Source organism: Heterocephalus glaber, unplaced genomic scaffold (genome assembly GCF_053883595.1).
Source record: "Heterocephalus glaber isolate CG9 unplaced genomic scaffold, H.glaber_assembly_v1.0 deba00001586, whole genome shotgun sequence".
Classification (NCBI taxonomy): Eukaryota; Metazoa; Chordata; class Mammalia; order Rodentia; family Bathyergidae; genus Heterocephalus; species Heterocephalus glaber.
This window is the reverse complement of record NW_028258364.1, coordinates 1,985,530-1,998,876: the sequence shown is the minus strand read 5'-3', so window position 1 is coordinate 1,998,876 and position 13,347 is coordinate 1,985,530. Positions and strand designations below refer to the sequence as shown.

At 42.8% G+C, this 13,347-nt stretch overlaps 1 pseudogene; it reads right to left on the bottom strand.

Annotated features, from left to right (window-relative positions):
• Positions 1–10,265: 10,265 nt before the first annotated feature.
• LOC101715739 (eukaryotic peptide chain release factor subunit 1 pseudogene) lies at positions 10,266–11,657 on the bottom strand (annotated as a pseudogene).
• Positions 11,658–13,347: the final 1,690 nt, after the last annotated feature.

Genomic DNA, 13,347 nt, shown 5'->3' with positions numbered 1-13,347 from the left:
ATGGGGCCTGCAAGAACTCTTCAGCCTGTTGGGTATCAGAGCAGGTGGCTGAGGTGTTGGGTTTAGTCCCATTACCTTTGAGATAGGCCACAATTCCAACAACCTCTCTTATAGTGAAGTAGACCAGGGGTGGTGTGAGAGGCAGCTGAAAGCACTGTTTGATTAAGGGTTAAGCCCAATGCCTGATAGGAAAGTCTGGTTAGGGGCACACACAACTATCAATCATTAGCCATTGTATAATTTATTGCCCTGAGAACTTTGTGGGTGTCATTGACTAGGTCTGTCAGGGGTATGGTGGCTTTTTGTGAGCTAGGTGTTGTGTGTGTGTGAAAGGAGTAGAATGATTGATGGATGTGTGTTGGGTTGTCTGAATTTGTGGCAGTGGTAGAACAGGTAGGAGCCCCAGGGGTTGAGTTTTTTGGTCATGGGAACTTGATGATTGGGGTAGGGGCCCATACCTTTAAGATTCTAATGATCATTCTGGGAACTTTTCCTCTGCCATTGACCCTTAGTCTCATTCTGTGGCCACTTGCCCATTGCACATTTTGTGGGTCTGAGATGGAATATTGTATTGGGTTGTAGGTTCCCTTTTCATAATCTGGTTTTGATGGGAGCTGGGTTAAGGGTGTATTAGGGCACCCCAAATAGTCCATCAGACAATACCAATAGAGACAAAACCAGTCAAGGATGTAGCTGCAGTGGCCCATTCGCCCTTGACTGCCCAGAGGTTGATGCCACTTGGGGCAAACATTTGTTATTGGTGTGGTATTCCCATTCCCAGCCCAGCCTCTGCACCCCATATAATAGGAGTCAAAGCAGGGACTATTAGTTTGGGTGGGGCAAGTATCAACCTGTATGTGAACAGGCTTAGTGATGTCATCCCATATGGTGGTATTAAGAATCACAGTTGTCTCAGTCCCAAAGAGCTGAGCCCAGAATTCAAGGTGTCCTGAATGGGTGTTTCCAGGAAGAGGTTGTATCAGGCCAAGCAGCAAGACAAAACATGATGTTTTTGTGTAGATTTGGGGACCGATCTGAAGTGGCATGTTGGATGTGGACCTTAGTTAAAGACAGATAAGCACAGATAGGAGAATGATGGTGCTATGATAGCTTAACATCAGAGTTCCCTTATGGTGGAAAGCCCAAACTGGAGGGGCCATGACAGTAAGTCCTATCTCTAGGAGAGAACCAGGAAGTACCAGAAGAGCCAGGCACAAAAGATCTATGAGAGCACCTGTATGCAGAGCATTGCAGTATTCCATGAGCAGGGGTGTGAGGTGAGGGAAACTAGTCTGAGGAGACATCTCGAAAGTGAGGGGTAGGGGCCACCCACCAACACAGTAGGAGGAAAATGTAGAGAGAGGTCTCCTCTGTCCTGAATTCAATCAAGGAACCTTGGTAATAGCTGTCAGTTACCCACTTACAAATGGTTTTGACTACTGCCTGTAGCACCTCAGCATCCTCCTGTGTGTCAAGCCAGATGAAGTCAGCTTGAAGGATTTGTATGAAGGTGTTGAAATGTGAGGTGAGACCACTCAGTGGCATCATTCAGGAGGTGACTCTTTGGGGATCTGGGAGAGTTTGAGTCTAAGACAGCCTGTCAAAAGAGGAATAACTGGGAGTTTGGGGTTGTTGTTCTGACTGATCTACCTGGAGAGCTGGAGGGGCTCTTTTTATTCTGGAGAGGTGAAACCAGGGCACCTTTTCTTGAAGTTTGACCACTGTGGGGATGGTTAAGGAGACAGTGAAAGGTCCTTACCAGCATGGCTAGAGAGGTCTGGGGAAGAGGTTCTTGAGATATACCTGGTTGCCTGGGGAAAGAGGAGGATGTAGAGTGCCTGAAGAGTTGAGAGAGGGAATAGTTTGTTCTGCTAGAGTCTGAAGGAGATGATGAACATAGTTAAGTGTTGGGATATAGTCAGTGAGAGGTGGTGAGGAGTCAGGTAAGTTAAAAATAGGAGAGGTCGCCCATACATTAACTCAATGGTAGTTAAATTTAATGGTTTTTGAGGAGTGGATTGAAGCCACATGAGAGCCAAAGGGAGGAGGTTTCTTTTAATTTCATGGAAAGTTTGGTTAACTGAGTTTTAATTAGCCCATTACTCCTCTCAACCTTGCCTGATGACTGGGGCCAATAGGGGATATGGAATTTCCATTGTATGTTGAGTGCCTCCGTTACCTGTTGGGTGATCTGGAAGACAAAGGCAGGTCCATTATCAGACTGGAAGGAGCATGGGAAGCCAAATCGAGGAGTGATCTCAATTAGGAGTATATGAACTACACTGGCCACTCCTTCTGATGTACATGGGAATGCTTCTATCCACCCTGTGAATGTGTCTACCAAGGTTAAGAGGTATTTTACTCTTTTAACGGGTGGACATGTGGGTAAAGTCAATTTGCCAATCTTTCCCTGGTAGCTGTCTCTGGGAATGGTGAGTTACTGTAAGTGCCTGGAGAGTCCCTTGGGTGCTGGTGGTGGAGCAGATGGAACAGGCCTGAATTATAGGTTGTGTGTGTGTAGTTAGAGATGGATGATATAGGAAAGGCCTAAGAAGGTGTAGGAAGGGTTGAGTTCCTATATGGAGAGAGTTGTGGAGATTAGTGAGGAGAGGTATTATCTGATCATCTGGAATGATGTGGTGCCCCCTATAGAGAAGCCAGGTATCTTTCAGTGTAGCACCCTTTTCTATGTAATTGGCCTTTTTGGGGGGAGTATACCTGGGCTCCAGGAGTGGAAAATTAACGTTTGGTTGTGAGAAATGGAGGACTGTGCCATTTTTTGGGTGATTTGATTGGCTTTATTATTTCCCTAGGCTATGGGATAAGATGAGGATTGATGTCCTTTGCAATGAATGACACCTGTATGTATAGGGAGAGCTGATGCTTGGAAGAGAGCATGCATCAGGTGCCCATTGACAATGAGGTTTCCCTTTGTGATCATAAAGCCTCTCTCTTTCCAGGTAGAGTTGTGAGAATGTAGGATATGGTAGGTGTATTTGGAGTCAGTGTAGACGTTGGCTCACTTGTTCTGAGCCAGAATGAGGGCTCAGGCGAAGGCAATCAGTTCAGCCTGTGGTAAGTGGTGTTTAGTGGCAGTGCATTGGCCTCAATGATCTGCATGAGAGAGATTATGGCATATCCTGCCCCCTTTTTGCCTGGTATATGGGTGGGAATTGAGCTGCCATCAATGAAACATGTAAACTCGGGGTTGGGGATGGCCTCCAAGGAGACATTGGGAAGGAAAGGGAGTAGATTTTCAATAGTCTCCATACAAGAATGGGTGGGAATCTGAGTGGCCTCGGGGAGTAGTGATGCTGGGTTAAGAGAAGGATGGGATTGAAGGGAAAAGGTTGGGTTTTCTATAAAAGTATCATGGAAAAGTTGTGGCCAAGAGGGTGACAGATGTGAGAGGCTATGGTGTGTGAGTAGGTCTTGTAAGTGATGAGGTGACTTTGTCATTGGTTGACCAAAAGTTAGTTTAGAGCTCTCTTGGGCTAGGAGTGAGGTGGCTGCCAGTGTGCATAAGCATGTGGGCCAGCCCCAGACAGTGTGGTCAAGTTGTTTAGATAGGTAAGAAACTGGGACAAAATGTGACCCAATGTTCTGTGCCAGGACCCCCAATGCCAGTCTCACTCACTTGGTGACCTAGAGAGTGAATGGTTTTTGGAGGTCTGGAAGAGCTAGTGCCGGGGCAGAGAGGATGGCAGCCTGAAGTTTGAGAAACAGTCCCTTGATGGATGTGTCATCTTTAGATTCATTTGGTTCTCCCTTGGAAGCCTCATTCAGGGGTTTAGCAAGTAGACTGAAATTGGCTATCCATAAGTGAAGAAAGCCAGCAAGTCCCAGGAAAGACAGGATCTCAGCATTGGAGGAAGGAACCAGAAGGTCCCGAATAAGCTGTTTATGGTCTAAAGTGATCTCTCATTGTTGATATGAGATCTTAACCCTGAGATATTGTACTGTGGGCTGGGAGAGTTGGGCTTTGTCCCTTGAGACCCAGTACCCCTTTTAACACAAGAAGTTGAGCAGTGAGGCCATGTGTTGTTGGGAGAGTTCAAGAGTGATACTGCACAAGAGCAAGTCATCTACATATTGAAGTAGCTTAGAGGGTGACAGGTTTAATTTAAGAGATCAACAGCCAAAGTCTGTCCAGAGAGGTGTGGGCTATCCCACAAACCCTGTGGGAGAACTGTCCAAGTAAGTTGTTGAGAGTGTCCCGTATCAGGGTTAGTCCATGTAAATGCAAAGAGGTCTTGTGAGTTGGGGTATAAGGGGATGATGAAAAAGACATCTTTGAGGTCTAAAACTGTGAAATGGCAAGAGGAACAGGGAATGTGATACAGCAGAGAGAAAGGGTTGGGAGCAACAGAGTGTATAGGAAGTACAGTGGAATTGATGGCCCTCAGGTCCTGCACCAATCAGTAGGAGCCATTTGGTTTTAGGACTGGAAAGACAGGAGTGTTGTAGGGGGAGTGAGTGAATCTGAGAACCCCCTCATCAAGTAGGCAAGTGCTTATGGATTTTAGTCCTTTTAGATGTCTTAATGCTATGGGGTATTGTGGAACATTTGGAAAATGAGTGACATCCTTGAGGGAGATCTGGACGGGAGGGTGACATTTAGTAACAGAATGGGTGGAGGTGTCCCAGACTGTGGGGTCAATGTAAGGTGCCTTGCAAGTAGGTGGGGTAGGGTTGGAGATTGAGTCAGTCAGGGGGGCAGCCAGGAGCAGCAGGATGCCAGTAGGGTCTGAATTGGTCATGTGGAGAATGAGTGAGGCCCTGAATTTAGCTAGAATGTCCCTCCCTAAAATGGGAGTAGTAGAGCTAGGAATAACTGAGAAACTATGTGAAAATGTGCTGCCTAACAGGGAACAAGCTAGGGCTGGGGTGAATAGTGGGTTTGACGCATCCCTTGAACCCCCACAATGGTTACTGTGGAGGGACAAGTGGGGCCTGAGTATTGTGGTAAGGCTGAGTATGTAGCCCCTGTGTCAAGCAAGAAAGAGATAGGCTTACCTGAGATGTTGACAGTTACCCTGGGCTCATTGGAAGTGATGGATGTGGGGGCTGCAGATGACCCTGGGCACCCATCAATCCTCCTTTGCCAGCCTGGTGAGCTCTGACAGAGATGTCTCCGTACCTGTTGCCTGGACTTGAGGAGGGGATGGACTCTTACCTTTTCACCAAAGGGGACAGTCAACATTCCAGTGACCCATCTGATTGCAGTCAGGACAGGGACCAGGTGGTGGTTTGGGATTGGGGCATTCATTGGCCCAGTGCTCAGTTTAAAACAAGCCCCGGGGGGGGCCTGTCATGGGTGAATGTCTTCTTGTAGGATGGCGACTTGCCCTGTAGGGCTGCTGCCAGCATCTGATAATTAGCCATTTTTTTGTTGTTTTGCCTGTTTCTCAAGGTTATTGAATAACTTAAAGGTGATGTTGAGGAGCTCAGTTTGCATGGCCTGGGGGCCCTCCTTGACCCTTTTAAATTTTTTCCTAATGTCAAGAGCAGACTATGAAATGAAATGAGTGTTAATAACAATCATGGCCACCTGAGATGTAGGATCAATCTTGGTATATTTCTGAAGAGCATCTGCCAATTGGGAAAGACTGTGCTGGATTTTCTTGGATGTCCTTGAGGGACCTCTCTGATCTTGTCAAAATTTATTGTCTTTTGGGAAATCCTCGTTAAGCCTTCCATGAGACAATCATATAATCTCAGAGGTCCCTGCCTGGGTGATCATCCTGGTAAGTCCAATCAGGTTGGGTATCTGGTACTGCCCACATACCCACTAGCTTGCTCTGGTGTGTGGCATGGAAATCTTCTGCTGCCACCTGGGCTGCCCTCCAGGCTCTCTGGTGCTCTTCTGGGGAGAGAGTAGTGGAGAGAATTGTGTAGCCATCTCACCAGGTCATATAGGACTGAGTAAGGGAGTGGAATTTTTTAATATAAACATCAGGAAAGGAGAAGAAAGAGCCTAAGCATTTTTCAATTTGAGAGAGATCAGAGAAAGAGAAGGCTCAATGTACTCAATGCCTTCAGTCCCAGGAGCCTCTCAGAGAGGCATCTGTGTGGCCAGGCCAATGTTGGAAGGGTAGGGTAGCGAGAACAGGGCAGGCCACAAGATAGCAGAGATGAAGAAGTGCACAAGGAGATGGAAGAAGAGCTGGATGGGTTATTAGGTGGGGGAAGTGTGAATGGTGAGTGATCAGAAGGACTGAACACGTCAGTGTTGGGAGGGATGGATGGTGGAGTTTGGGCGAGAAGTATCTGAGAGGGTGAACAGGTTTGACAGAGAGGGGTGAGAGCATAGATAGAAGGTTTGTAGGTAGGGGATTTCTGACCATTTGCCATTACATTGACAGAAATTATGCAAAAGGCCATTGAGATCCATTATATAATTTGTATTGAGGCCGAACCGGATTACAATAGAAAACAAGTTTGTTTGGTTTAAAGTCTGGTTCCAACAAACCAAGGGGCCAGAGTTGTTCCAGGAGGCAGCCTAGAGGCATTGAGGGGGGATTTGGATTGTTGGGCTCCCATGTTAGGACAGGCAAGAAGGAGGCAGCTCCCAAGGAGAAGGGCAAAAAGGAGGAGTGTCCTTGTCCCCTTTGACAATCTCCAATTGAGTCTCTGGAGGGAGAGAATGAGAGGAGCTGGGCTCATGGGGCATCCCACAGGGACACGGTCTTGGGCCCAGCAGCCAAGGGGTCTCTCTGGCCAAGTGCTTGGATTTCTGAGAAGTCCCCAGATGGAGAGAATGAGAATGAGACAGAGGACCTGATGAGAGGGAGGCTGAACTGCCTACTCACCCAGAGATCGGTGACTGGTGTGGATGATGTGGATGTGTAGCTTCAGCAATGACAAAAGCACAGAGCCTGAGAAGGTCCTGGCTTGGCAGAGGTGGTTCGAAAAGGCCAATCGACCCCAACCCTCTGGGGATCATCACTTAATCGACTGCCTACCTCCCGGGTTTCAGCAACAGATATGTCAGGTAAAAGAGCTGAAAACTAAGACCAGATCAGTACCACAACAAGCCTTTATTAAGGAGAAGAAACAATCTGCTAGGCTCCCTCTGAACAAAGGAGTGCAGCAGTATGGCCAGGGTAGGGAGAGTTTTTATGGGAGCTAGGGTTGGGTTTGGGGGATGTGGCAGTTAGGGATTGGAGGGTTTGAAAGGTGGTGACTGGGATTGGAGGAGCCTGTGACATCACTAGTTGCTAGGAAGGCAGCAAATATCAGGTAATTCTTTTGGTGGGAAGAGGGGCATGTTTGGAAGAAGAAGGTTGTCTTTTGGTGGGAGAAGCCATCTTGGGTTTTAGGCAGGAAACAGGGTATTATGGAAAGGAGAAGGCCAATTTGGGTGGGACAGGAGCCATCTTGGGACTGAGTTTAGGCAGGAAGCAGGGTATCATGGGAAGGAGAAGGCAACTATTTAGCAGCCATTTTAAGGTGAGGGAAACTATCAATATGTATGTACTTTATGCATCATATTGGTACAGTAATTATTTCATTTGAACTGATATGCATCTTTTTTTATGCCAGTCTTAAGAGTTTTTTCTCACTTTGTATTTATAAATAATTTGGGTCATTGGCACAGTAGAAACACAGCTATTGTGTATGAGGTACTTACTGAATGAAGCCTTGCTAAAGAAAAGAATGTTTTAACAGGAAACAAGATTGTGACCTTGAATCATTGCCCTTGAGAATTTTATGATAAGTTCTTCATTTATCTGACATTTTACATCTCATGATCATGACATTTTTTGAAAACTCTAATGGGAACCCTCACATCTTCCATTTATGAAACATCTGGGTCAGCCTGAGTAGGAAGATGAAACAGGGGGATTAACAAAAGGTCTGGGTCAGTGTGTGACTCAGTTGTCGAACATAATGTGCAGGAAGAAATGAAAGATGGGGAAGCCTTGGTTAATTCACTGGTTATGACTAGGACTTTTCTCAAGTAGGATAATTATTTGGGCATTTCTGCTCAATGCAACAAGACAGAGCTTCCTAATTTGGAAAGATGTTCCTGATGACATAAGACAACATATCTGCGTCCCTCCCTACTCCCTGGCTTATTAGTCATCACTGGAATATGGAGAGAACATAGGTGAAGGTCACATGAACTTTTTTTTTATTCTTAAATATGGTTTAATACTCTTCTCCATTTCTGTACATCACAACACCAAGATTTTGCTGCTTAGGATCTCTCTGCAGAGGCTATAGAGAATGCAAAGGCTACGGTTTTCACCCCCTCTTATTTATGTGTTTGTATGTGTAAGTGTAATACATATCAGTATATATTGATACACACATCAATATATAATGTAATATATATCACCGAAAAGAACACATTGATTAAAGAAATACAAAAATTTGGCATCATTTCCAAACTTAAATAGTAAAAATAAAGACTACAAAAGGAGCTGCATACCCTAAATGCATCATATGTAACAACACGCATATTCAAAAATGTAAATTTACATCCAATTTCTCTGGTCTTGTCATATCATATTAGACCCATTTACAATGGCAAAACCCTAAGGTACTGCTATGAAGAGAGCATGTTTGCTTGCTCGTGAGTGTTCTGCAAACAAACAGCAGAGCCCAAAGCAAAAGCCTGTTCCAGTGAAACCTCCCACATCGGTGAACACCAAAGAATCAACTCTTCTCACTGGGGTTGAGACATCAGATTACACATTGACAGACAGTAATTTGGACCTCAGAGTACAGTGTGTAAGAACCAGAAGCTTTACATTTAAGACACACTCCCTTCATTCAAGTGAAACAGGATTATTGGAACGATAGGCAGGTCTGTAACCTGGGAACAAGGAGCTGGTTCAGACCAGTAAAGCTATGAGTGACTGAGTCAAGTCAGTGAAGAACAGCAGTCAGGCACTAGAGTGTTAAAACTACCCAACTTGAAAACCAAATGCACCCCACTACCCTGTCAGTGTGGGGGTGATACCAACTGACTTTAAAAACCTTTGGTCCTTCAAAGTCCATTTGGTATGTATCTTTTTCCTTTGCTACCACTGGGCACATCCCACATGCTTTGTTTACTATCACCACCTTGAGAACACCTTGACCTTGCATGTCAGCCAGCCCGAATTATGGCCCAGCTGCAAAGCATAAACTTCAGGTTTTCAGGTCAACTTTTGGATCAAACATGGTTTTAGTCCATGGTGCCAGAAGCTGCATCCCATCCCTTCCCACCCCTGTCCTTCCCACCCTCCTCCCATCATTTCTCAAGTGAGAAGTGCTTGTTAAGTCCCACATTTGAAACAGATGCCCCAACTCCACGAGGGGTTCATAATTACATGCACAGTCATACATCTGTTCTTGTGAAAAACTTGTAGTTCATTAAAAAAAATCAAAACATTCACATAATCTCATGACACCCAACACCCTAAGGAAACATGACCTCCTCCCTTTTACCAAAGATACACCCAAGCAAAATAAAATAATCTTTAATTTTTTTTTGCTTCCACTTAAATTGCATGTTTTATTTCTCCCAATCCCAGCAAGAGCGCAGAAGCCCCATCATATCCTTCCTAAACCAGTTTTTAGAAGGCTGAGATTATGAGGACCCTTGTCAAAGCAAGTGAGTGATACAAAGGCTCCCAAAGGCTGGGCACAGATGTGTCTGTCAAACAGATGGAAGTAAACAGTGCACTGGCCCTGATGCTTCATGAGTCAGCTTGACATTGCAACGCAATCTGCATCCTTGAAACTGACAGTCTGGGGAGGGGAGTGAAGGAGTGAAGTTGAGATTGCTTCCTATTAGCTCACCCTTTCAACATTAAATAGAGACCAGGAGAGAAATGATTCCTACATTTCACCATATATATTTCTTCTTATGCAGTCTAAGCTGAGAATGCCATGTAAATGGGTCACTGCAAAATGCAGCAATTTAATTTTTCTCCAATAAAAATCAGAAACAAACCAGAATGATCTCACTTCTATTAACTTTTGAAGGTTTACAGCATTAAAGTATTGTTGCTTCTATGCATGAAGGTTAAAAAAAATTTTTTTTTCATAAAATACAAGAGCAACCAATTTCACCATCGAGTAAAAGTAAAAACTGTGATTCTTTTTTAAATTACTCCAAAGTGGCATTTAGAAACTTAGTTGTAGGCTGCTATGCTGACAGCATGACAAACCAAAGTGTAGCACTGGGTCTGGTATTGTTTTGGTTTTCTTTTCAGTATCCAATGCTCACAGATTAAGTTCTGGAAATGTTTCAATTGTAAGGTAGGGTTGTGTTTGGATTCCACCACAGGTATGCTCCTTGGGTTGGATGCTGGAGGGTGAGGCACGTTTTGCCGGACCCATGTCAACTACCTAGTAGTCATCAAGGTCAAAAAATTCATCATCTTCTCCTTGGTATTCCATTCCCTGGAAATCTACTCGGTACCGCAAGATACCTCCAATTCCACCAAATCCTTTCACAAATTGGGATCCTTCTTGTGACTTATCTGTGACAATTTCCAAAGTAGCTCCAAATTTGTTATAGTTGTTTGCAAACCATTCTAAAAGGGGTATGCTTTCAATCAGCTCATGTTCCTGTCCTGTCTCTTTGTCTGTGAAATGAGATTTATGCTTCTCTTGTTCTGTTGTTAGAGAATTTTCTCCTCTTCTGTGCCTTGGCAATGAAGAACATATCTCATTATATCCAGATTTTTATAGACTATTAGAATCTCTACAGCTCCCATTTCCAAAGCTTTTAGTGTATCTTCAACTCCAAAACAGTACTTGCCTGTGTCCTGGCTAATTTCATCAAAGTAGCGTCCTATTAATTTCTTGTCTTGAATGAATTTCACATTGGAGAGGACTTCAGTAGATAATTCAATAGCTTGGTTGAATCCATTTTCACCACCATAGGATATATCAACTAACTTTAAAACTTTTGATTGCAAACTCTGATCAAACTTATCAGATTGACTTAGTTCGGTTTTAAAGTCAGCTGATTCAGCTAAAACAAGACCAGCCACATTCACTTTGTTCCCAGAAATAAACAGCCGCACAGCAGTTTCTGCTACTTTCCGAACATAGTTACGTTGCTTTTCCATTCTTAAACGGGCAAAACGCAAGGCCGACTGACCAGCTCTACCATGTTTTTTTGGAAAATCCACAGTGAATTTGTGCAGGACTTCTCTTTTATTTCCTTGGAGTGTGCCAAAAAGTGCACCACTACCATCTATTACAATGAAGCCAAACTTGCTGTCATCTGAAAGTAGTGCTGTAAAAGCCTCTGAATAGAATTTGTTGTCACACAAATACAATGATGTATTAATTCGTTTGAAAGGTTCAAAGTCAATGTTGACTTTTTCTTTTCCTTCTTCTGTTACAATTGTTCTACAGTAAACAAGCAGACCATTTGGAGGTACTTTGTTATAAAGTTTGAGTCTTTGTTGTACAGATGAAATGGCTCCCAAGAGTGAAAGACGATTTACTCGTGACTTAATGTTAGATGCAGTTCCAAACTCATGTGCTAACATTTTTGCCACTTGTGAAATCTGGTCTTTGGGAGGAATGATCAGTGATATCATGCTGGTGCCATTGCCGCCGCGGGCGGCCTCCAAACTCTTAATGAGCTTCTTCATCTTCCAGATCTCCACTTTCCTGTCGGCAGCACTGGGGTCGTCTGCCATTTTCTCGCCCCCTCCTCCCTAAGGGCCCAGTCGGCGGCGGCTGCTCTGACGTAGGACACTGGCTCCCTCTCTCCAGGCAGCTGCATGTGTTCACATGAACTTCTTAGGTTCATGTTTCCATGTCTGCCACTTGTTTGCTGAATCATGGGTAAGTCACTTCACTACTTTGAATCTCACATTCATTATTTATAGGATAAAGTTAGATTGTAGTATTCAATGAAATTGTAGGGGTTAAAACTTAAAACTAATAACTTAGAAATGTAAAACATACCATATCTATTTACATGCTTTAAATTCAATTTTTAATTTAAAAAGATTAAAAACTAACAAAATTCTATCTATAAAGTTACCATTTTATTAGGTTGTCAGGAAGTATAGTCAAAACATTGTACACTGGCTACTCCTGTTAATATTTATTTCTTTAAACTTTATATGGAAATTTATGCCTCATCATATAGGCTTATTTTATTTTTATTTTTTATTTTTTGGTACTGGCGATTGAACTTGGGTCTTTGCACTTGCAAGGCAGATGGCAGAACCATGGAGCTAAATCCCCGGCCTGATATAGGCTTAATTTAAATGTCTACACACTAAATTTTTCTAGGAACATGATTTTCACAAGAAATAAAAAACAGATTAGTTACACAATTAAGTAAAATTTTAAGAGAAGAAAAAATTGAGGTACACAATAAAAATAAATTCAGGTAAATGAATAATTCAAATTGAGATAACTAAAGCAAATTTTTGACTCCAATAGCTGTTTGGGGCCATTGGTCTGATGATTGTTTTTCTTTTTCACATCATTGAGAGTATAAAAATCAAGACCTAAAAGGACAGCAGATATTCTTATTTTGTCCACTAAAATAGAAATACTGTTTTTCACATTGTAAACATTTTATTGCCTCACAACTATGAAGTTACCATAGAAAGGCTAATAAATAAATGCAAATATATGTAAATTAAAATATGATTGTGCTTGATGTTGTGATTCTTCTCCCTTTGCCAAAACAATGAAGCTGTACTTTATGCACACATTAGTTTAATGCGTATTTATTAATTGCCTAGTGTGGCTAATGCACTGAGTATTTACTACAAATAAATGCTCATTCTACCGGCTTATAGTCCATACTGGTGTAAGGAAGGCAGAAAAAAATTCAGGTAAAACAGGCACGTTAGAGACAATAGGGTACTATGAAGAAATTGGCCAGTTTGGAATGCAGGAGGGTATGTTGGACATAATGAACAGTTATCACATATAACCCAATAAAAAAAGACCATAAATTGGAAGGAAAAAGGCCTTAAATAAGCAGATATATTTTTTAAATATATAAGATTTTTTTTTTGTACCAGGGATCGAACTCAGGACCTTCCTCTTGTGAGGCAGGTGCCGGAACCAGTGAGCCAAATCCCAGGCAGTATTTAATATTTTTATCCCGAAGCTCATTTATGATAGACTGATGTTTAATATCCTGAAATTTGTGATAGTTTTTTTTTTCAGTCTTCTATTTCTTTACTATTATTCTGTTTCAAGATTTTTTTCTGAAATAGTTTTATTTTTCAATCTTTTTTATATGACAAAATACATATAACATAAAATTTACCATCTTAACCATTTCTAAGTGTTAATATGATGTTGTATAACTGTCACCTTATGTATTTCCATAACTTTTTATCATACTAAACTAACTAT